At 36.4% G+C, this 15800-nt stretch overlaps 1 long non-coding RNA gene across 1 annotated transcript in view; it reads left to right on the top strand.

Annotated features, from left to right (window-relative positions):
• Positions 1–15800, top strand: part of LOC106998921 (uncharacterized) — a 325575-nt gene that overhangs the window by 269868 nt on the left and 39907 nt on the right. Inside the window, exon 5 of the long non-coding RNA XR_001445501.3 lies at positions 14331–14426. This is a non-coding gene — a long non-coding RNA (uncharacterized LOC106998921). The remainder of the gene's footprint in view (positions 1–14330; positions 14427–15800) is intronic.

The raw sequence follows: 15800 nt of genomic DNA on the forward strand, positions 1-15800 counted from the left end.
AACTATATTAAACATATAAGGAGATACATTGTGTATATAACATTTCCCCCATTTTTACCATGACTTATACTTCCATGAAGATTAATTTGAAATGTGAATTTTGATTACTTGCTTTGCACTGAAATTCACTTTGCAAAACTTGAGCAGGTTGAAGCACAAGTAAATATAATGAACTACAACACAAGAATAGTCTTATGATTTTAATAAAAATTACACAAATATATTATTTGAATAATACCAAGTAGTCAGTAAAAATATTTACCTATATCAAAAAATACATTAGAGTATTAATTTGCTGAACAATTCTGTTGACAGGTGTACTGTTTGCAGATTTAAGAAAAAATGCACACACACACACACATACACACCCCCTCGCACACAGATGCTCCTTGACTTACAATGAAGTTAAATCCTGATAAAGCCATTGTAAGCTGACAATATCAAGTTGAAATGCATTTATTTAATATACCCAAACTACCAAACAGTATAGCTTAACCTGGCCTAACTGCAGTAGGCTCAGAGCAGCTACATTAGAGTATAGTTGAACAGAATCATCTAACAGAAGCCTACTTTATAATAGAATCTGAATAACTCGTTTAATTTATCGAATATTGTACTGAAAGTGAAAAAAAGAATGGTTGTATGGGTACTTGAGGTATGGCTTCTACTGAGCATGTATCACCTACTTACATTGTAAAGTTGAAAAATTGTAAGTCAAACCATCGTTAAGTCAGTGACTCTCTCTCTCTCTCTGTGTGTGTGTGTGTGTGTGTGTGTGTGTGTGCGCGCGCGTATGTGTATGTGTGTGTGTGTGTATTACCTGCTTGCAAGAACTAGCTAATAGTCTAACTCAGGGGTTGGCAAACTTCTGAAAATAGCCATATAATAAATATTTTAGGTTTTGCTGGCCACAAAGTCTGTCACAACCACTCTACTCTGCCATTGTAGCCTGAAAGCTGCTACAGTCAATACGTAAACAAACAAATGTGTATTCCAATAAAATTTTATTTATAAAACAGGCATTCAGCTGGATTTGGCTTACAGGCCATAGTTTGCCAATCTCTGATCTAATGGGGTAAAAAATTATAAAGAAAGTACCAGATAAAGCTTACATAATATCTGTCTGGTAAGTTTACTCTCCTCCCTGTCTGTACATGCCATTTCTCAGATCAAAAGGTAGAAGTCACTTTCCTTCTCTTTGAATTCTGACTTATAACTGAATATGAACAAGAGAATAGCAATTTCAGAAGAAGAAATGATATTCTGAGACCTTGAAGTCCAGGCTTTAAGAAGACTGGAAGTTTCTACTTTTGGCCTTTTGGAATGCAGTCATCATGCTGTGAGGATCCCAGATCATATGGAAAGACCATGTAGAGGAGAGCAGAGGTGCTCCAGTTGGCAGCCCTAGCTAAGCTCCTGGTGGACAGCCAGAACCAACTGTAAGCCATTTTGGACATTTTGGATGTCCAGGTTGAACGCCCCCAGTGACTGCAGCCCCAGGGAGTATCACATGGAGCAGAAGAACTGACTGATCCTAGCCAACTTGCAGTGTCATGAGAAATAATATAGTCATTGTTTTAAGTAACTACATTTTGGGATGGCTTGTAATACAGTAGTAGATACTTAAAACATCTCACTATTAGTAATTATTTGTGTCCAGTTATTCATGCCTACCAGTGACTTGGAATCATAACTACAAGAACAAACTAGCAGTGTTAGTGAATCACTAAACAGCTCATGAATTTTTGTCCTCAAATTTCCTAGTCTGAGCCATATTCAAAATTCCATTCTGGATATCTTGTATAACACATTCCAGGAATATGTGTAATATATTCCAATATTATCTGAATGTATAACTGGAGGATTGTTTAAGAAACTAAGATTACACATTTTTTAAAAGTTGGAAATTCAAAGAATCTATGATCTGATATGTCTGCATCTCTCCCCATCTGCAGAAGACACAAATGAAAGCTAGAGAATCTGAAATTATCCTCCTCTCTCTTACATCAAGAAGCCTAGAAAGTATAATAAAAATACACTAATAATTAAAAATGTTGGTTGTGATAAAAAAGATACAACATATTTATTACAGGCTTACTATGTCCTGGGTGTGATTCAAGGATTTACCTGGAATATCTCATTTAATTCTCCCAACAATCTTGAGAGATATTATATGCCCATTTTTCTGACGAGGAAGTCAAAACTTGGTCATTGTATACAACTATAATGAACACAGCCCAAGATTCAAACCTAGACTGTTTTGTTTGTTTTTTTTTTTCCAGAATACAGATATGTATTAGCCCATTTTCACACTGCTATAAAGATACTACCTGAGACTGGGAAATTTATTTTTTTTAAAGAGATTTAATTGACTCAAAGTTTCACATGGCTGGGGAGGCCTCAGGAAACTTACAATCATGGCAGAAGGTGAAGGGGTTACAATTATGGCAGAAGAGGAAGGGGAAGAAAGGCACATCTTACATGGCATCAGTAGAGAGAGAGAGTGTGCAGGGGAAATTCAACATGATCTTCTGAGAACTCCCATGGGGGAAACTGCCCCCGTGATCCAGTCACCAGTTCCCTTCCTTGATATGTGGGGATTACAGTTCGAGATGAGATTTGAGTGGGGACACAGAGCCAAACCACATCATTCTGCCCCTGGTCCCTCCCAAATCTCATGTCCTTTTCACATTTCAAAACCAATCTCACTCTTTCCCAACAGTCCCCCAGTCTTAACTCATTCCAACATTAACTCAAATGTTGAAGTCCAAAGTCTCGTCTGAGACAAAGCAAGTCCCTTCTGCCTATGAGCCTCTAAAATCAGAAACAAGTTAGTTACTTCCAAGATATAATGGGGGTACAGGCTTTGCCTATGAGCCTCTAAATAAGAAAGTTAGTTACTTCCAAGATCAAATGGGGGTACATTTATGTGGTATATATTCCTATTCCAAATGGGAGCAATTGGCCAAAACAAAGGGCCTGAAGGCCCCATGCAAGTGTGAAACCCAGCCAGGGTTCTTAAAACTCCAAAATCTCTTTTGACTCCATGTCTCACATCCAGGGCATGCTGATGCAAGGGGTGGACTTCCAAGGCCTTGAGCAGCTCTACCCCTGTGACTCTGCAGGGTGCAGCCCCTCTGGCTGCTTTCAGGGGCTGGTATTGAGTGCTTGCAGCTTTTCCAGGTGCATGGTGCAAGCTGTTGATGGATCTACTATTCTGGGGTCTGGGGGATGGTGGCCCTCTTCTCACAGCTCCCCTAGGCAGTGCCCCAGTGGGGACTCTGTGTGGGGGGCCCAATCCCACATTTTCCTTCTGCAGTGCCCTAGCAGAAGTTCTCCATAAGTACTCTGCCCTTGCTGCAGACTTCTGCCTGGACATCCAATCCATTTATCCTCTGAAATCTAGGCAGAAGCTCCCAAAGCTCAACTCTTGTCTTCTGTGTACCCACAGGCCAAACACCACATGGAAGCTGCCAAGGTTTGGGGCTTGCACCTTTTGAAGCAACGGCCTGAGCTGTGTGTTGGCCCCTTTTAGTCAGGCTGGAGCTGGAGCAGCTGGGACATAGAGCACCGCATCCCAAGGCTGCACAGAGCAGTGGGATCCTGGGCCCAGATCATTAAACCATTTTTCTCTCTTAGGCCTCCAGGCCTGTGATGGGAGGGGCTGCCATGAAGGTCTTTGACATACCCTGGAAACATTTTTCCCCATTGTCTTGGCTACTAACATTCGGCTCTTTTTAACTTATGCAAATTTCTGCAGCTGTCTTAAATTTTTTCCCCAGAAAATGGGTTTTTCTTTTCTACCACATGGTTAGGCTGCAAATTTTCCAAAACTTTTACACTCTGCTTCCCCTTTAATCATAAGTTTCAATTTCCAACCATCTCTTTATGAGTGTATATAACTGTATGCTTTCAGGAGAAACCAGGTCACCTCTTGAATGCTTTGCTGCTTAGAAATTTCTTCTGCCAGGTACTCTAAATCATCTCTCTCAAGTTCAAAGTTCCACACATCTCTAGGGCAGGGGCAAAATGCCACCAGTCTCTTTGCTAAAGTATAGCAAGAGTCACTTTTATTCCAGTTCCCAGGAAGTTCCTCATCTCCATCTGAGACCACCTCAGCCTAGACTTCATTATCCATATCACTATCAGCATTTTGGTAAAAACCTTTCAACGAGTATCTAGGAAGTTCCAAACTTTCCCACATCTTTCTGTCTTTTTCTGAGCACTCCAAACTGTTCCAACCTCTGCCTGTTACCCAGTTCAAAAGTTGCTTCCACATTTTCAGGTTATTTTTATAGCAGTATGCCACTATTCTGGTACCAATTCTCTATATTAGTCCATTTTCACACTGCTATAAAGAACTACCTGAGATTGGGTAATTTATGAAGAAAAGAGGTTTAACTGATTCACAGTTCCACATGGCTGGGGAGGTCTCAGGAAACTTACAATCATGGCAGAAGGCAAAGGGGAAGCAAGGCACATCTTACATGGCAGCAGGTGAGAAAGAGCACAGGGAGAATTGCTAGACACTTATCAAACAACCAGATCTTATGAGAATTCCCTCACTATCACGAGAGCAGCATGGGGGAAACCACCTCCATGATCCAATCACCTCCTACCAGGTCCCTCCCTCAATATGTGGGGATTACAATTTGAGATGAGATTTGGGTGGGGACACAGAGCCAAACCATATCAAGGTGCCTAATATCAGACCAATCATACTACAGTGTATATCTGTGCTTAGCCCAAACTTTTTTACTGAATGTGACCCCTGCATTTTGTGGCCAAATGACTAGCCATGGGGGTTGGTTAGCACAGTGAAATGGCTAGAATCAGCCTAAGAAGAGCTCACTTTCATCCATACACTCAGTTTCTATCTTGGAACCCTAATTTACAGGAGAGTTACAATGAGAATTCCTATATTCAGGTAAACTGATTGGGGAAGGATATGAGGTGCTTTTCTGGCTGCCTCTTCTTCTGACTATTTCATTTGTGTACTTGGGCTTCAGTATTCAAGCTGACTGCGTGGACAGCCATTCATTCAATCGACCTCAACACTCATCAAGTAGTGTATTATAAACCCCAGTTTACGTTGAAACTCCTATTCATGTGAATTTTTGAAAATGGAACCTTGGGGTTTCAGAATGGCCACTTTTGGCAAAAATAGGGCTACATAATGAAAGCAAATAATGAGAAAAATGTTTGACATTTTCCCTTCATACCTGAATTTATGTGCTCCTACTGATGCTGCATTCCTGCGTGTGAACTCACACTCCTCCATTACACACAGCATGCTTCTGCTGGGCCCCATCATCTTTTCAGGCCCATTCATAAGTTCTGTTATTGCTTTCTTGCCATTACAAAGGTTAGTGCAAAGTACACATCTCACAGGTCTATGGCTATAGCAAAGCTAAACAAGTAATGTTCAACTTTCATTGACTACTGAATATTAAGGGGCACAATGAAAAATTCTCATCTTTTCATCCTCTGAATGGAGACCATATCAGTGTGTACAGAAAAGAAAGCAATCTTTTCTTGCCTTTCCTATTTGACTTTTATTACCTTTTCTTGATGTTTGGTCATTATTTCTCTACAAGTACATTTTGCATGGTTCCCAGGTCCCTCCCTCAGTCTGTGGCTAATACAGATTAATATTGTCTCAGTCTAGCTTCAAATTGTATGTTGATGTGATTTTCAGATTCTCGCTCTTAACTAAAAGAACAAGTTTCAGAAAATTTCTTAAACAACATGTTTATATATATCTTGATTTGTGGTTAGTTTGTCACAGGAGAGGTGTAAAATTTAGTATTTAAGAAAGGATAATTTCACTAAACCACAAAAAAATTAAACATGCATAAAACTTACACTTCCGTAAGGTAGAAATACAGGTTTACAATAAATATATATTTATTGATTGAATAAGTTAAGTGTGAAAATACTTCAGTTAGCTAAAGGATTTCAAAAGTCTCCTTCTAAGCTTATGGAAAGTAAATGAATGACATGATACATAGAAGTTGGAAAAGTCCTCAGTTTGCCCCCTTTCTTTTCTTTCTTCTTTGTGGTCACAGTTTATTGACTCTCTAATTCTTTAAAATGATGGGATTTTACAGAATTTATACTTTTACCTTTTTGCCTACATTGTATAATATAGACAAAAGCTAACTAGTAAGTGAAGCGAAAGGCTGAGGATAGAAAGGAAACCTCATTTTTTCACTGATATTTTTTCCTCATGTTTGTGTTTTTCCTGTCTTCCAGTGTAGGTCCATAATGTAAAATCAATAGTTGGTCAGTTTTTTAGAACTGGGTGGTTGAATCAAGGCTAGAATAATATGAGTAGAAAAAAAAATTTAGAGATGTTACCTTTATAGACAGAGCATTTCCTAGTTGTTTTAAACTGTGGTAAGTTGCAAAATCTGTTCAAGACATTTCTCATAAAAACTGCTGTAAATGGGGAATGTTTACTATGTGCCAGATATTACACTAAGCACTCACATATTTCATTTAAAACACAGAAGGACCTCCTGAATCTATTTCTCAAACAGAAAGTCCAGACCTATTTGTTAAAACAGTTTAGTGGATTATGACTAGCATTACAAAAAAATTAGATTGGAAAAGAACATTGTGCATCATATATAATAATTGCAAATACTGCTTCTTAAAATGTTTGTTTCAGTGTATGTGCGTATACATGTATGTACATGTGTATGCACGTGTGCACATGTACTGAGTCCTAATGTAAAAGGTTCTTTTTACAGATAGACACAATTGAAAAACTTCAAAAGTCCTGCCCAATAATGTCATAGTATTATATTAGTTTTTAGAGGAAAAATAAGAACAAAATAAAAAAATCCAGCTTTATAACTCTAACTTCCAAAGTTCCCAAATGAATTAGTTTTCACAAGATTTTAATGGTGACTAAGATAATGTTATTGTTGCACGTTGCTTCCTGTCTCTCTCAGGGTTTGCATTTATTTAGCGTCAAGGCAGGCCTAACACGGGATGATTAAATCTCCTCAGATCAGGCCATCTGTGCCATTGAGTAAGTGAGATACTTCAAATAAGTGAATGATGAATTCTGTTCCGGACTGTCCCATAAAATTATAATAAAAATAATAATGAAGTGCTCTATAATAAAAAGAAAGTCGTTACAAATACCGTGCTATTGATTTCAAAGGGCAGTAATTTTAGAGGAGCTCTTTCATCTGTGTTATAAATCTCGGCAACCAGCGGAGAAAATGTCAGGATTTTAAAAGCAAACAAATAGAAAAAAAAAAATGCCTTCCTGCTCATCTTTCATGATGTTTTGAGTAAAACTAAGGTAGCACAAATATTTAAACAGATGGCTCAATGATATGCTTTTTTCTTTACTAATCATAGTTATTAAAGCACTCACTTTATTTTTATTGTGTTTTAAACGGGCAGAGAAAATCTGAGTCTGATAATGACCTTTGTACATCATGCTGCAAATTGATTTTGATGACCTTTCACTCTCCCATAATTAGTCTGGCTTCAGGCACATTCATCTCCCTCCCTCCACTCTCCAAATGCACGGTGCGGTGTTTCTCCTGCCTGCCCCTCCAAACCCTATTCCCCTCCCCCTAGCTTTGTCTCTCCCATTGCTGGCTTGGGTTTCTTTCTCCTCCCTGAAAGCCACAGATTCTTGAATAACAAATGAATAGAGGTATTTAGAGGCTGACAAAAAAGAAGAATAGTTATTTTACTGATGTTTTGCATGATCAAATATCTGAATTGTCATGTAATTATGACCATTACAATGATGTCATTGCCATAGTCATTTGGTGATTGTGTACATTGTGTTGAAGACTTATTACCACATTGAATTATAACTCAGTAGTTTAATGAATTTTATAAGGGTGTTTCTTTGTGACTAATGTGAACAGATGGTAGAAGTGGAAAAGAAATAAACTATGCCTCATTTTCCTTTACATTTTCTTTGTTATTATGCTCTGAAATTAAGAACACTAGACTAACACACATTTACACACATATTTTTAAATTATAACCTTTAAAAATGCACTTCATCAGATACCTCTAAACCCCATATTTACTTTCTTTAGTCTTTTTTATTTTTGCTTTTTTGTTGTGGTAAAAATATATCATAATATTATTTATCATTTAAGCCATTTTTAAATGCACAATTCAGTGGCATTAAGTACATTCACAATATTATACAGCCATCACCACTATCCTTTTCCAGAACTCTTTCATCATTCCAAACCTTTAGACATATTTTTAAACAACCACACGTTTTTAGTCCATTAGGAAACGTTTCTGTCTTTCTTATGTGAGGCTCATTAAATCATATTCTTAACATAATTGTTTATGTATGAATCCCTAAGCCTGAGGTTCATTATGAATGTATTTTCCTCAGGATTCAAGATTTCAGAGGACAGTTTATTGAGGAATAGTAATACAAGAAACTTGATAAGTGATAATAGTATCTAACATTTATTTGTTCTGAGAGAAGCACTAAGCTAATTACTGCACATGTTAAGGGGAAAAATTGGATAATAAAAGGTCTCTTAAAACATTCTGTAAGGCAAAGTTGCTGTTATTATTAAGTTGATGTTTCCTACAAATATATATTGTGAATGTGCAAACACAATAATAAAATCATAACCAGACCTAGTCTTAAGAGTTTGCCATTCCCAGTGTTACTCTGTTTTTTCCCCCTGACTATTAGGGTTGAACCCAGGAAACTGAAATCGTACTCTGATTTTTAAATGGAGGGAAGCCAGTGCAGGAAGTTGGGCACACAAGTGATAGAAATCCTGAAAAGCTGCCAGGAGACCCTGGGGCAACCCAAGTATTAGCAAGAACAGGAAGCCCCTACCAGGCTGAAGGACCAAAGTGGTGGTGCCATGTTCCGGGAGCCCAGGAGTGGAAATCACTTCATGCAAACTGAGGCCCTGAAGGAGGCATAACCATGACGAGAAATGCTTCCACACACAGAGAGAGAGGAAGAGAAATAATCTTGACTTCTCTCTCTGCCTCACATGTTTTAAGCTTCCTATAATTTTTTCCATTGGCCAGACCTAACCAGAAGCCACATAATGAGGTAGCCTGGGACACACAGTCTAGAGGGAGGAGCAACTCTTTCCTTCCCAGTGTCACAAAGAGCAGAGCCGGGGAAGGGCAAAGAAGAGATACTGGGTCAAAGACCAGCACTAACTTTCCAAGTCAGGAAATACCCTCCTTTAACAAATACGAAAAGAGGAAAATGCAGAATGATTAGTGGAGGAGATGATGAGCCGTGTTTTGAGAAGGCTTCTCAGGGAAGATGACACCTGTCACCTTTCTTATCTGTGAATCTTTTCTTTTCCTCATTCCTGACAGCCAATCCGTAGACAAGTCTTATCTGTACGCTGCAAAACATGTCTCACAGCCAACTACTTTACCACCTCCATTGCTGCCACGATCCTCTTACTTGGATTTCTGCAATCATCTCCTAAATGTTTATATTGCTATTTTTCTCTTTTTAAAATTGAAGTAAAATTTACGTACAATGATACGCACAGATTTTAAGTGACTTTTGACTAACCTATCTGCCCATGTAACCAACACCTTGATCTCCTTATGTCCATTCAATTCAGTCAAATTCCTCCCCTCATGGGCAACCACCATTCCAATTTCTAACACTACAGATTTATTGTGTCTGTTACTAAATTTCACATAAATAGAATCATACAGTATGTATCTTTGCACATCTGACTTTTTTACTCATTATAGTGTTTCTGAGATCCATCCAAGTTATTATATGCATTATTAGTCATGTTTTTGTCAATTTCTGATTAGAATTCCATTTTATGAATATATTGTAATATGTTTATCCATTCTCCTGTTGATAGACATTTGGATTGTTTCCTACTTTTTGCTATGAGTAAAGCTATTACAAACTTTCAAGTACAAGTGTTTTGGGGCAATTAGATAAATCCCTCAGAGTGAAATTCACTGATTATATGTTAAATGTAGCATACAATAAAATGCTAAACTGTATTCTGAAATGCTTATATCATTTTACACTCTCACCATCATCAATATTTGAGCATTCAGGTTGCTCCACTATCTTGACAACATGGTATTGCCAGTATTTTAAATGTAGCTATTTTAGAGGGTGTGAAGTGGTGTCTTATTGAAGGTTTAATTTGCATTTATCTGACATGTTACATTTCAAAAAACGTTTTATTTGGAATACTTTGTACTATTTATTTGTATTTTCTCACATTAGAGTGTGAGCAGTAGAAGGCTGGAAGCCTTATCTTGTTTACTTCTCTATTCACTTTACCTGGAATTGTGACTGCCATTCAGTATTGGCCAATTTGTTGGAAGAAAAGAAAGAAGGAAGAAAAAGAAAAAAAGAATGGAAAAATGAAAGATGGAGAGAGGAGGGAAGAAAAGAAGGAAGAAAGGACAGAAGAAGGAAAGAAGGAAGAAAGAAAGGAAAAGAGAAAGCAAGAAAATTAATTGGCATTGCTATTTATGGCCTCTGTGAAAATGTTTGTGTTTGGCAGTTTCTTGAAACATCAGTTGTATTCATCTGGTGTTTGAGTGCCACAAATTAGTTTGCTTAAAATAGCAATAAAAAATATCTGGCAATGGCTGGGCACCGTGGCTTAAGTCTATGTGATCACATTGGGAGGCTGAGGCTGGAGGATCCCTTGAGCCCAGGAGCTCAAGACTAGCATGGGCCACATGGCAAAACCCCATCTCTACAAAAAATACAAAAATTAGCTGGGCATGGTGGTGCATACCTGTAGTTCCAGCTACTAGGGAGGCTGAGGTGGGAGAATCACTTGAGCTCAGGAGGGGGAGGTTGCAGTGAGCTGAGATGGTGCACTACACTCCAGCTTGGGTACAGAGCAAGCCCTGTCTTAAAATATATATATATATATATATGGCAAAAAGAAGGTAAAGGAAAATGCCAAATACATATAAGCCTTTAAAATTTATAAAACATTTTAAACTACAAAATGACAATTTATGTCAACTGATCTGTGACAAAGGTGCCAAGGTCACATGATGGAGAAAGCAATTTCAATTAAGTGGTGCCAGGAAAATGGAATATCCACGTGCAGAAAAATGAAATTGGGCCTTATCTCACTCCATATACAAAAATCAGCTTAAAAATGGGTTAAAGACTTAAACACAAGACCTGTAAACTATAAAACATGACTGGAAGAAAACACAGGGGAAATGCTTCTTGATATTGGTCTTGGCAAAATATTTTTTAAAATACGACCTGAAAAGTGCAGACAACAAAAGCAAAAATAGGCAAGTAAGATAACATCAAACTTAAAAGGTTGCTGGAAACAATCAACAGTGAAGAGACAACCTACAAAATGGGATAAGATATTTGCAAATCATACATCTGATTTGGGGTTAAGATCCAAAATATATATGGAACTTAAGGAACTTAAGATTAAAAAAAATTAAGAAATGGTCAAAGAACCTTCTCAGACATTTCTCAAAAGAAGACACAAATGGCTAGCAGGTAATGAAAAAAAATGCTTAACATCACTAATCAAAAGAGAAACACAAGTTAAAACCACAATGAAATATTAGCTCACACCTGTAAGAATGGCTTTTGTGGCTTTTGTAAAAGCTTGAAATACAATTTCCTTCTTTTCTCTCCAATTTTCTTTAAAATCTCTTTACGCTCTAAGAGTCACCATTTTTGAATGTTTATAGCTAGAAATAATCTACCAGTAGCACCTTTTCGCTTTACTTTATGGTTCCTAACACTCTTTTTTTTTTTTTTTTTTTTTTTTTTTTTTTGAGATGGAGTCTCGCTGTGTCGCCCAGGCTGGAGTGCAGTGGCCAGATCTCAGCTCACTGCAAGCTCCGCCTCCCGGGTTTGCGCCATTCTCCTGCCTCAGCCTCCCGACTAACACTCTTTAAAATGATTTAAATATTTGATTAAGTGATAAAATGTTTCATATTACTCGGATCTACTCTAATTTTGTAATTGGTTGGGCTGTACATTATTAGAGTATTTAGATAAACCGTGACTTAACAAATCTGAGTGATACCTAAGCTAGTCCCCGTTTTAAAATGATCATGTTTTAATATAATTATATATCATCATGTTTTTACATAATTTGTATTTGTTTTTAATTTGTATGTGTTTCAGGGTCAGGAAAGTTAAGACTTTTTCATATGCTGACTAGTTATTTGTTTCTTTTCTTACAAAGTTCTTTTGTTCATCGATGTTTCTTGTTGTTTGTTTTTTGTGAGTTTGTTCTCTGTTTTAAAAACTAATTTGTAAAGCTTTTTCCCTACATTTAGGTAATTAGCTGTGGGTCCTGTGTTTCTTGTTTGTTAAATGCTTTTTCCTTTTGTAATGTTTTAAGCTTTGCTCAAAGAGTGTTTTTTATTTTTTAAGTGTTGTCTAAATTATCAAATTTATGGTTTCTGAATTTTGTGTCTGCTTAGAAAGACCATCTCCACCCTAAGTTATAAATAAATTCAGTCACGTTTTCATCCAGTTCTTTAATGGCTTCATTGTTTACTTTAAATCTTTGATCCATCTGGAGTTTATTTTTATCTAAGTGTAGTGATTTGGAGATGTGGCTTTACTTTTTCCAAATGACTATACAGTTATCACAGATTTATTGAAAATTTTATCTTTATCCACACTGGTTTGAGATGCTCTCTTTATGGAAATTTCCATATGTAGTTGGGTGTGTTTCTGGACTTTCTTTTCCATTGATGCTTTTGTGTATTCCTGGCCTGTTATTGAAGTGATATGAACTGCAGCTTTACCATATGTTTTATTATCTGGTACAACTCCTTATTCTTCCTCTTTATAATCCAGCTAGTTTTATGTTTACTTTTCAGGCTACTGTAGTAACAGTTTTATTTTGTAGATTTTAGAGTGTTCTTTTTTTTTTTTCAAAAGAAATGATGATTTAACATTGAGCTCTTATTTCTAAGAACAAGATGAATTGCAATTTATTGAAGGCATATAATGTCTTTCCATAGATTGTGAAAAATTTTCACCTTGTAATGTCCTACACATTCTGTATAAAGTTTGTGTTTGCAAAGATCTTTCTGTTTGGGACTATGATTAAGATCTTTTCTTCCATTATATTTTTAAATTGGTTATTATTTATATATGAGAGTTTACATTTATTAACAATATAAATATCATAATGTCTTCATTTGTAACAAATTTCTAGTTCATTCTCTTTTTTCATACATGCAATTATATTATCTGTAAACAACACTTTGCCTTTTTTATTTTATTTTATTTTTTTTGAGATGGAGTCTCGCTCTGTCGCCTAGGCTGGAGTGCAGTGGCGTGATCTGGGCTCACCACAAGCTCCGCCTCCCTGATTCACGCCATTCTCCCACCTCAGCCTCCCGAGTAGCTGGGACTACAGGTGCCCACCACCAGACCAGCTAATTTTTTTGGTATTTTTAGTAGAGACAGGGTTTCACCATGTTAGCCAGGATGGTCTCGATCTCCTGGCCTTGTGATCCGCCCATCTTGGCCACTTTGCCTTTTATTTTTAAATATTTATCATCTGTTTCAGATTAGTATAATTGTTGGTAGTACTGCTCATCTGGGTCCAAATCAGACATTGCCAAGTTAGTGAAATGTTGTGACCCTCAGTTTCCTCATCTGTAAAATGCTGAGAAGGGCAGTGCTTACCTAAAAGGGACAATATAATGATCCAGTTAGTAATGTGTATAAAGCAATTAGCAAAATGCCTAGAACATAATAAGCATTTACAAATGTTAATCATTGTTTTATTTTTTCTCAAAGTTAATTGCAGAGTCTAGTCTTTTATTATCATCATTAAATAATATTAATAGCAATTTTAAATGACTTTCAGTGTTGATATGTGGAATGGCCTAATGGTCTCTGTGCAGAGTACTGATTATAGTATAGTGAACATATAGTCTAGATTTTCCAGAGCTACCATAGCATGCAATTTTATTATTTTAAATAAAAACAATAAATTATTATAAATCTAAATGACACTTAATTTTATGTTTCTGTGAGATATAAATATAAGTGAATTCACAAATTGGAAAAAGAATGGTGATAGTAGGAAGCTTTGATTAATATTTCATTCTTTTATGGAAATATTTATTACTTTTTATTTATATCATAAGTATTTACGCTTTATCTTTCCTGATTTTAAAAAAGTAGACATCATATTCAGTTGACTGATCTGCAACGTCAGTTGGGAAAATTGACAGAACCTTATATGGTGTGTTGCCCGAAATAGACATTCAATAAATATCCTTTGAGTAAAGGTACAAATAAATAAACGGACTCAGAGAGTATATATTTTTTCCAGATTCCACAGGATGCGAGCATATGCAGTGGAAACATTGTGTTATTCCATCCTCAGAAGAAAAGAGACAGTATTATACTTCATCTCTTACTAGTACATGTAACATTCTTTATTAAGAAAAATGTATTTAATCAGGAGTCACTGTGTGCAAAAACATTAACGTAGAGGCTTAAAATGTTAAACACTCTTTCATCAAGGAAGGTTTTATTTTTTTTTTTTCTCCTTATTGCACATGTGCTAAATCTTACTCTAATCAGCTAGTTTTTTTCTTTCACTCATGGTGGAAATTGCAGACAACTTGTTTTTACTGTAAAACCTGATTTATATGCTTCAGCTAAATGCAGAGATTTCATTTATGAATGCTAGTCAGTGATTTATTTCATTGTTTTCTTTTTTGGACAAGTCACTGCAAAATATTTTTTTTCCAAGCAGGATGGCATTAACCTTTTCTGATTGCAAAGCCACTCTCCTGGCAATATCAATAATACTTTGTCATTTCTGTCAGTTACTTTACCACATTTGATAAACAAATAAATACAGCCCTACCTATCAAAAAACCAAAATGACCAGTTTGAGAATCAGTCCTTTGATAATCATCTACAACAGATTTTGGAGCCTCTGTCATATTTCATAGAATTGGCCTTTTTCCAGTTGCTGCTGATATTGGGATTTGAGTTAATTGCCGATGCATCTCAAACAACAGAGCAGGTGCTAGTAGAAAGAACATTCCTTGTGTTTTCTTTGTTATTTATAGTCAGAGCTCTTCACCACTAAACCCTTGAGCTGGCTTTTTAGAGCCCACTGTATAACAATTTCATTCACTTTCATGTCAACAAGCTTTGGCTTGATAAATTAAAATGGAAAAATGCTGGCTAAAGCACCACAGCCCTACATGATTCATTTTGCTGCAAGTTTCTGGCAGCTGCCCAAGAATGACCTACTATCTTTCTAGTGTCCTTATCATTTTCCCATCTGGAAAGGGCTAAACCTTACTGTACACTGGGGAGTTAAGGGCCTGTGCAGGCTGCATTTGAAGGCCATTAACAATCATAACTCTAAAAATCATCACCCTCTTCCAGGCAAGGTTAAGAGTAGTCTATAGGATACTTAGGAAGGTCACTATTTTACTTTTCTTTAAATAAATACAAAAAAGGGCACAATTTCTTTAATTACCTAGGACTGCATGCTAACTCGATCCATTATATTTTTAAACATTTTGATCAGTCTTACAATTAAACAAAGGTCATTTAGAGGAGCTCATCCTAAATTATGTAACTTCTGATACTAGCTGTGAATTTACTATTAAACAAAATTATTTATTCATTCACTTAATCTTCCTTTATACAAATGGATTTTCTTGAAGGAGTCATAGGTAGGATGGCTGTTTTAGTGATTATTTTAACAATTAACTATCACGTTGTAAAAGTTATTAGGGAAAAATACCTTATTTTTGAAAACAGAGGCTAAATGATG

Source organism: Macaca mulatta, chromosome 6, assembly GCF_049350105.2.
Source record: "Macaca mulatta isolate MMU2019108-1 chromosome 6, T2T-MMU8v2.0, whole genome shotgun sequence".
In the NCBI taxonomy this organism is placed as follows: Eukaryota; Metazoa; Chordata; class Mammalia; order Primates; family Cercopithecidae; genus Macaca; species Macaca mulatta.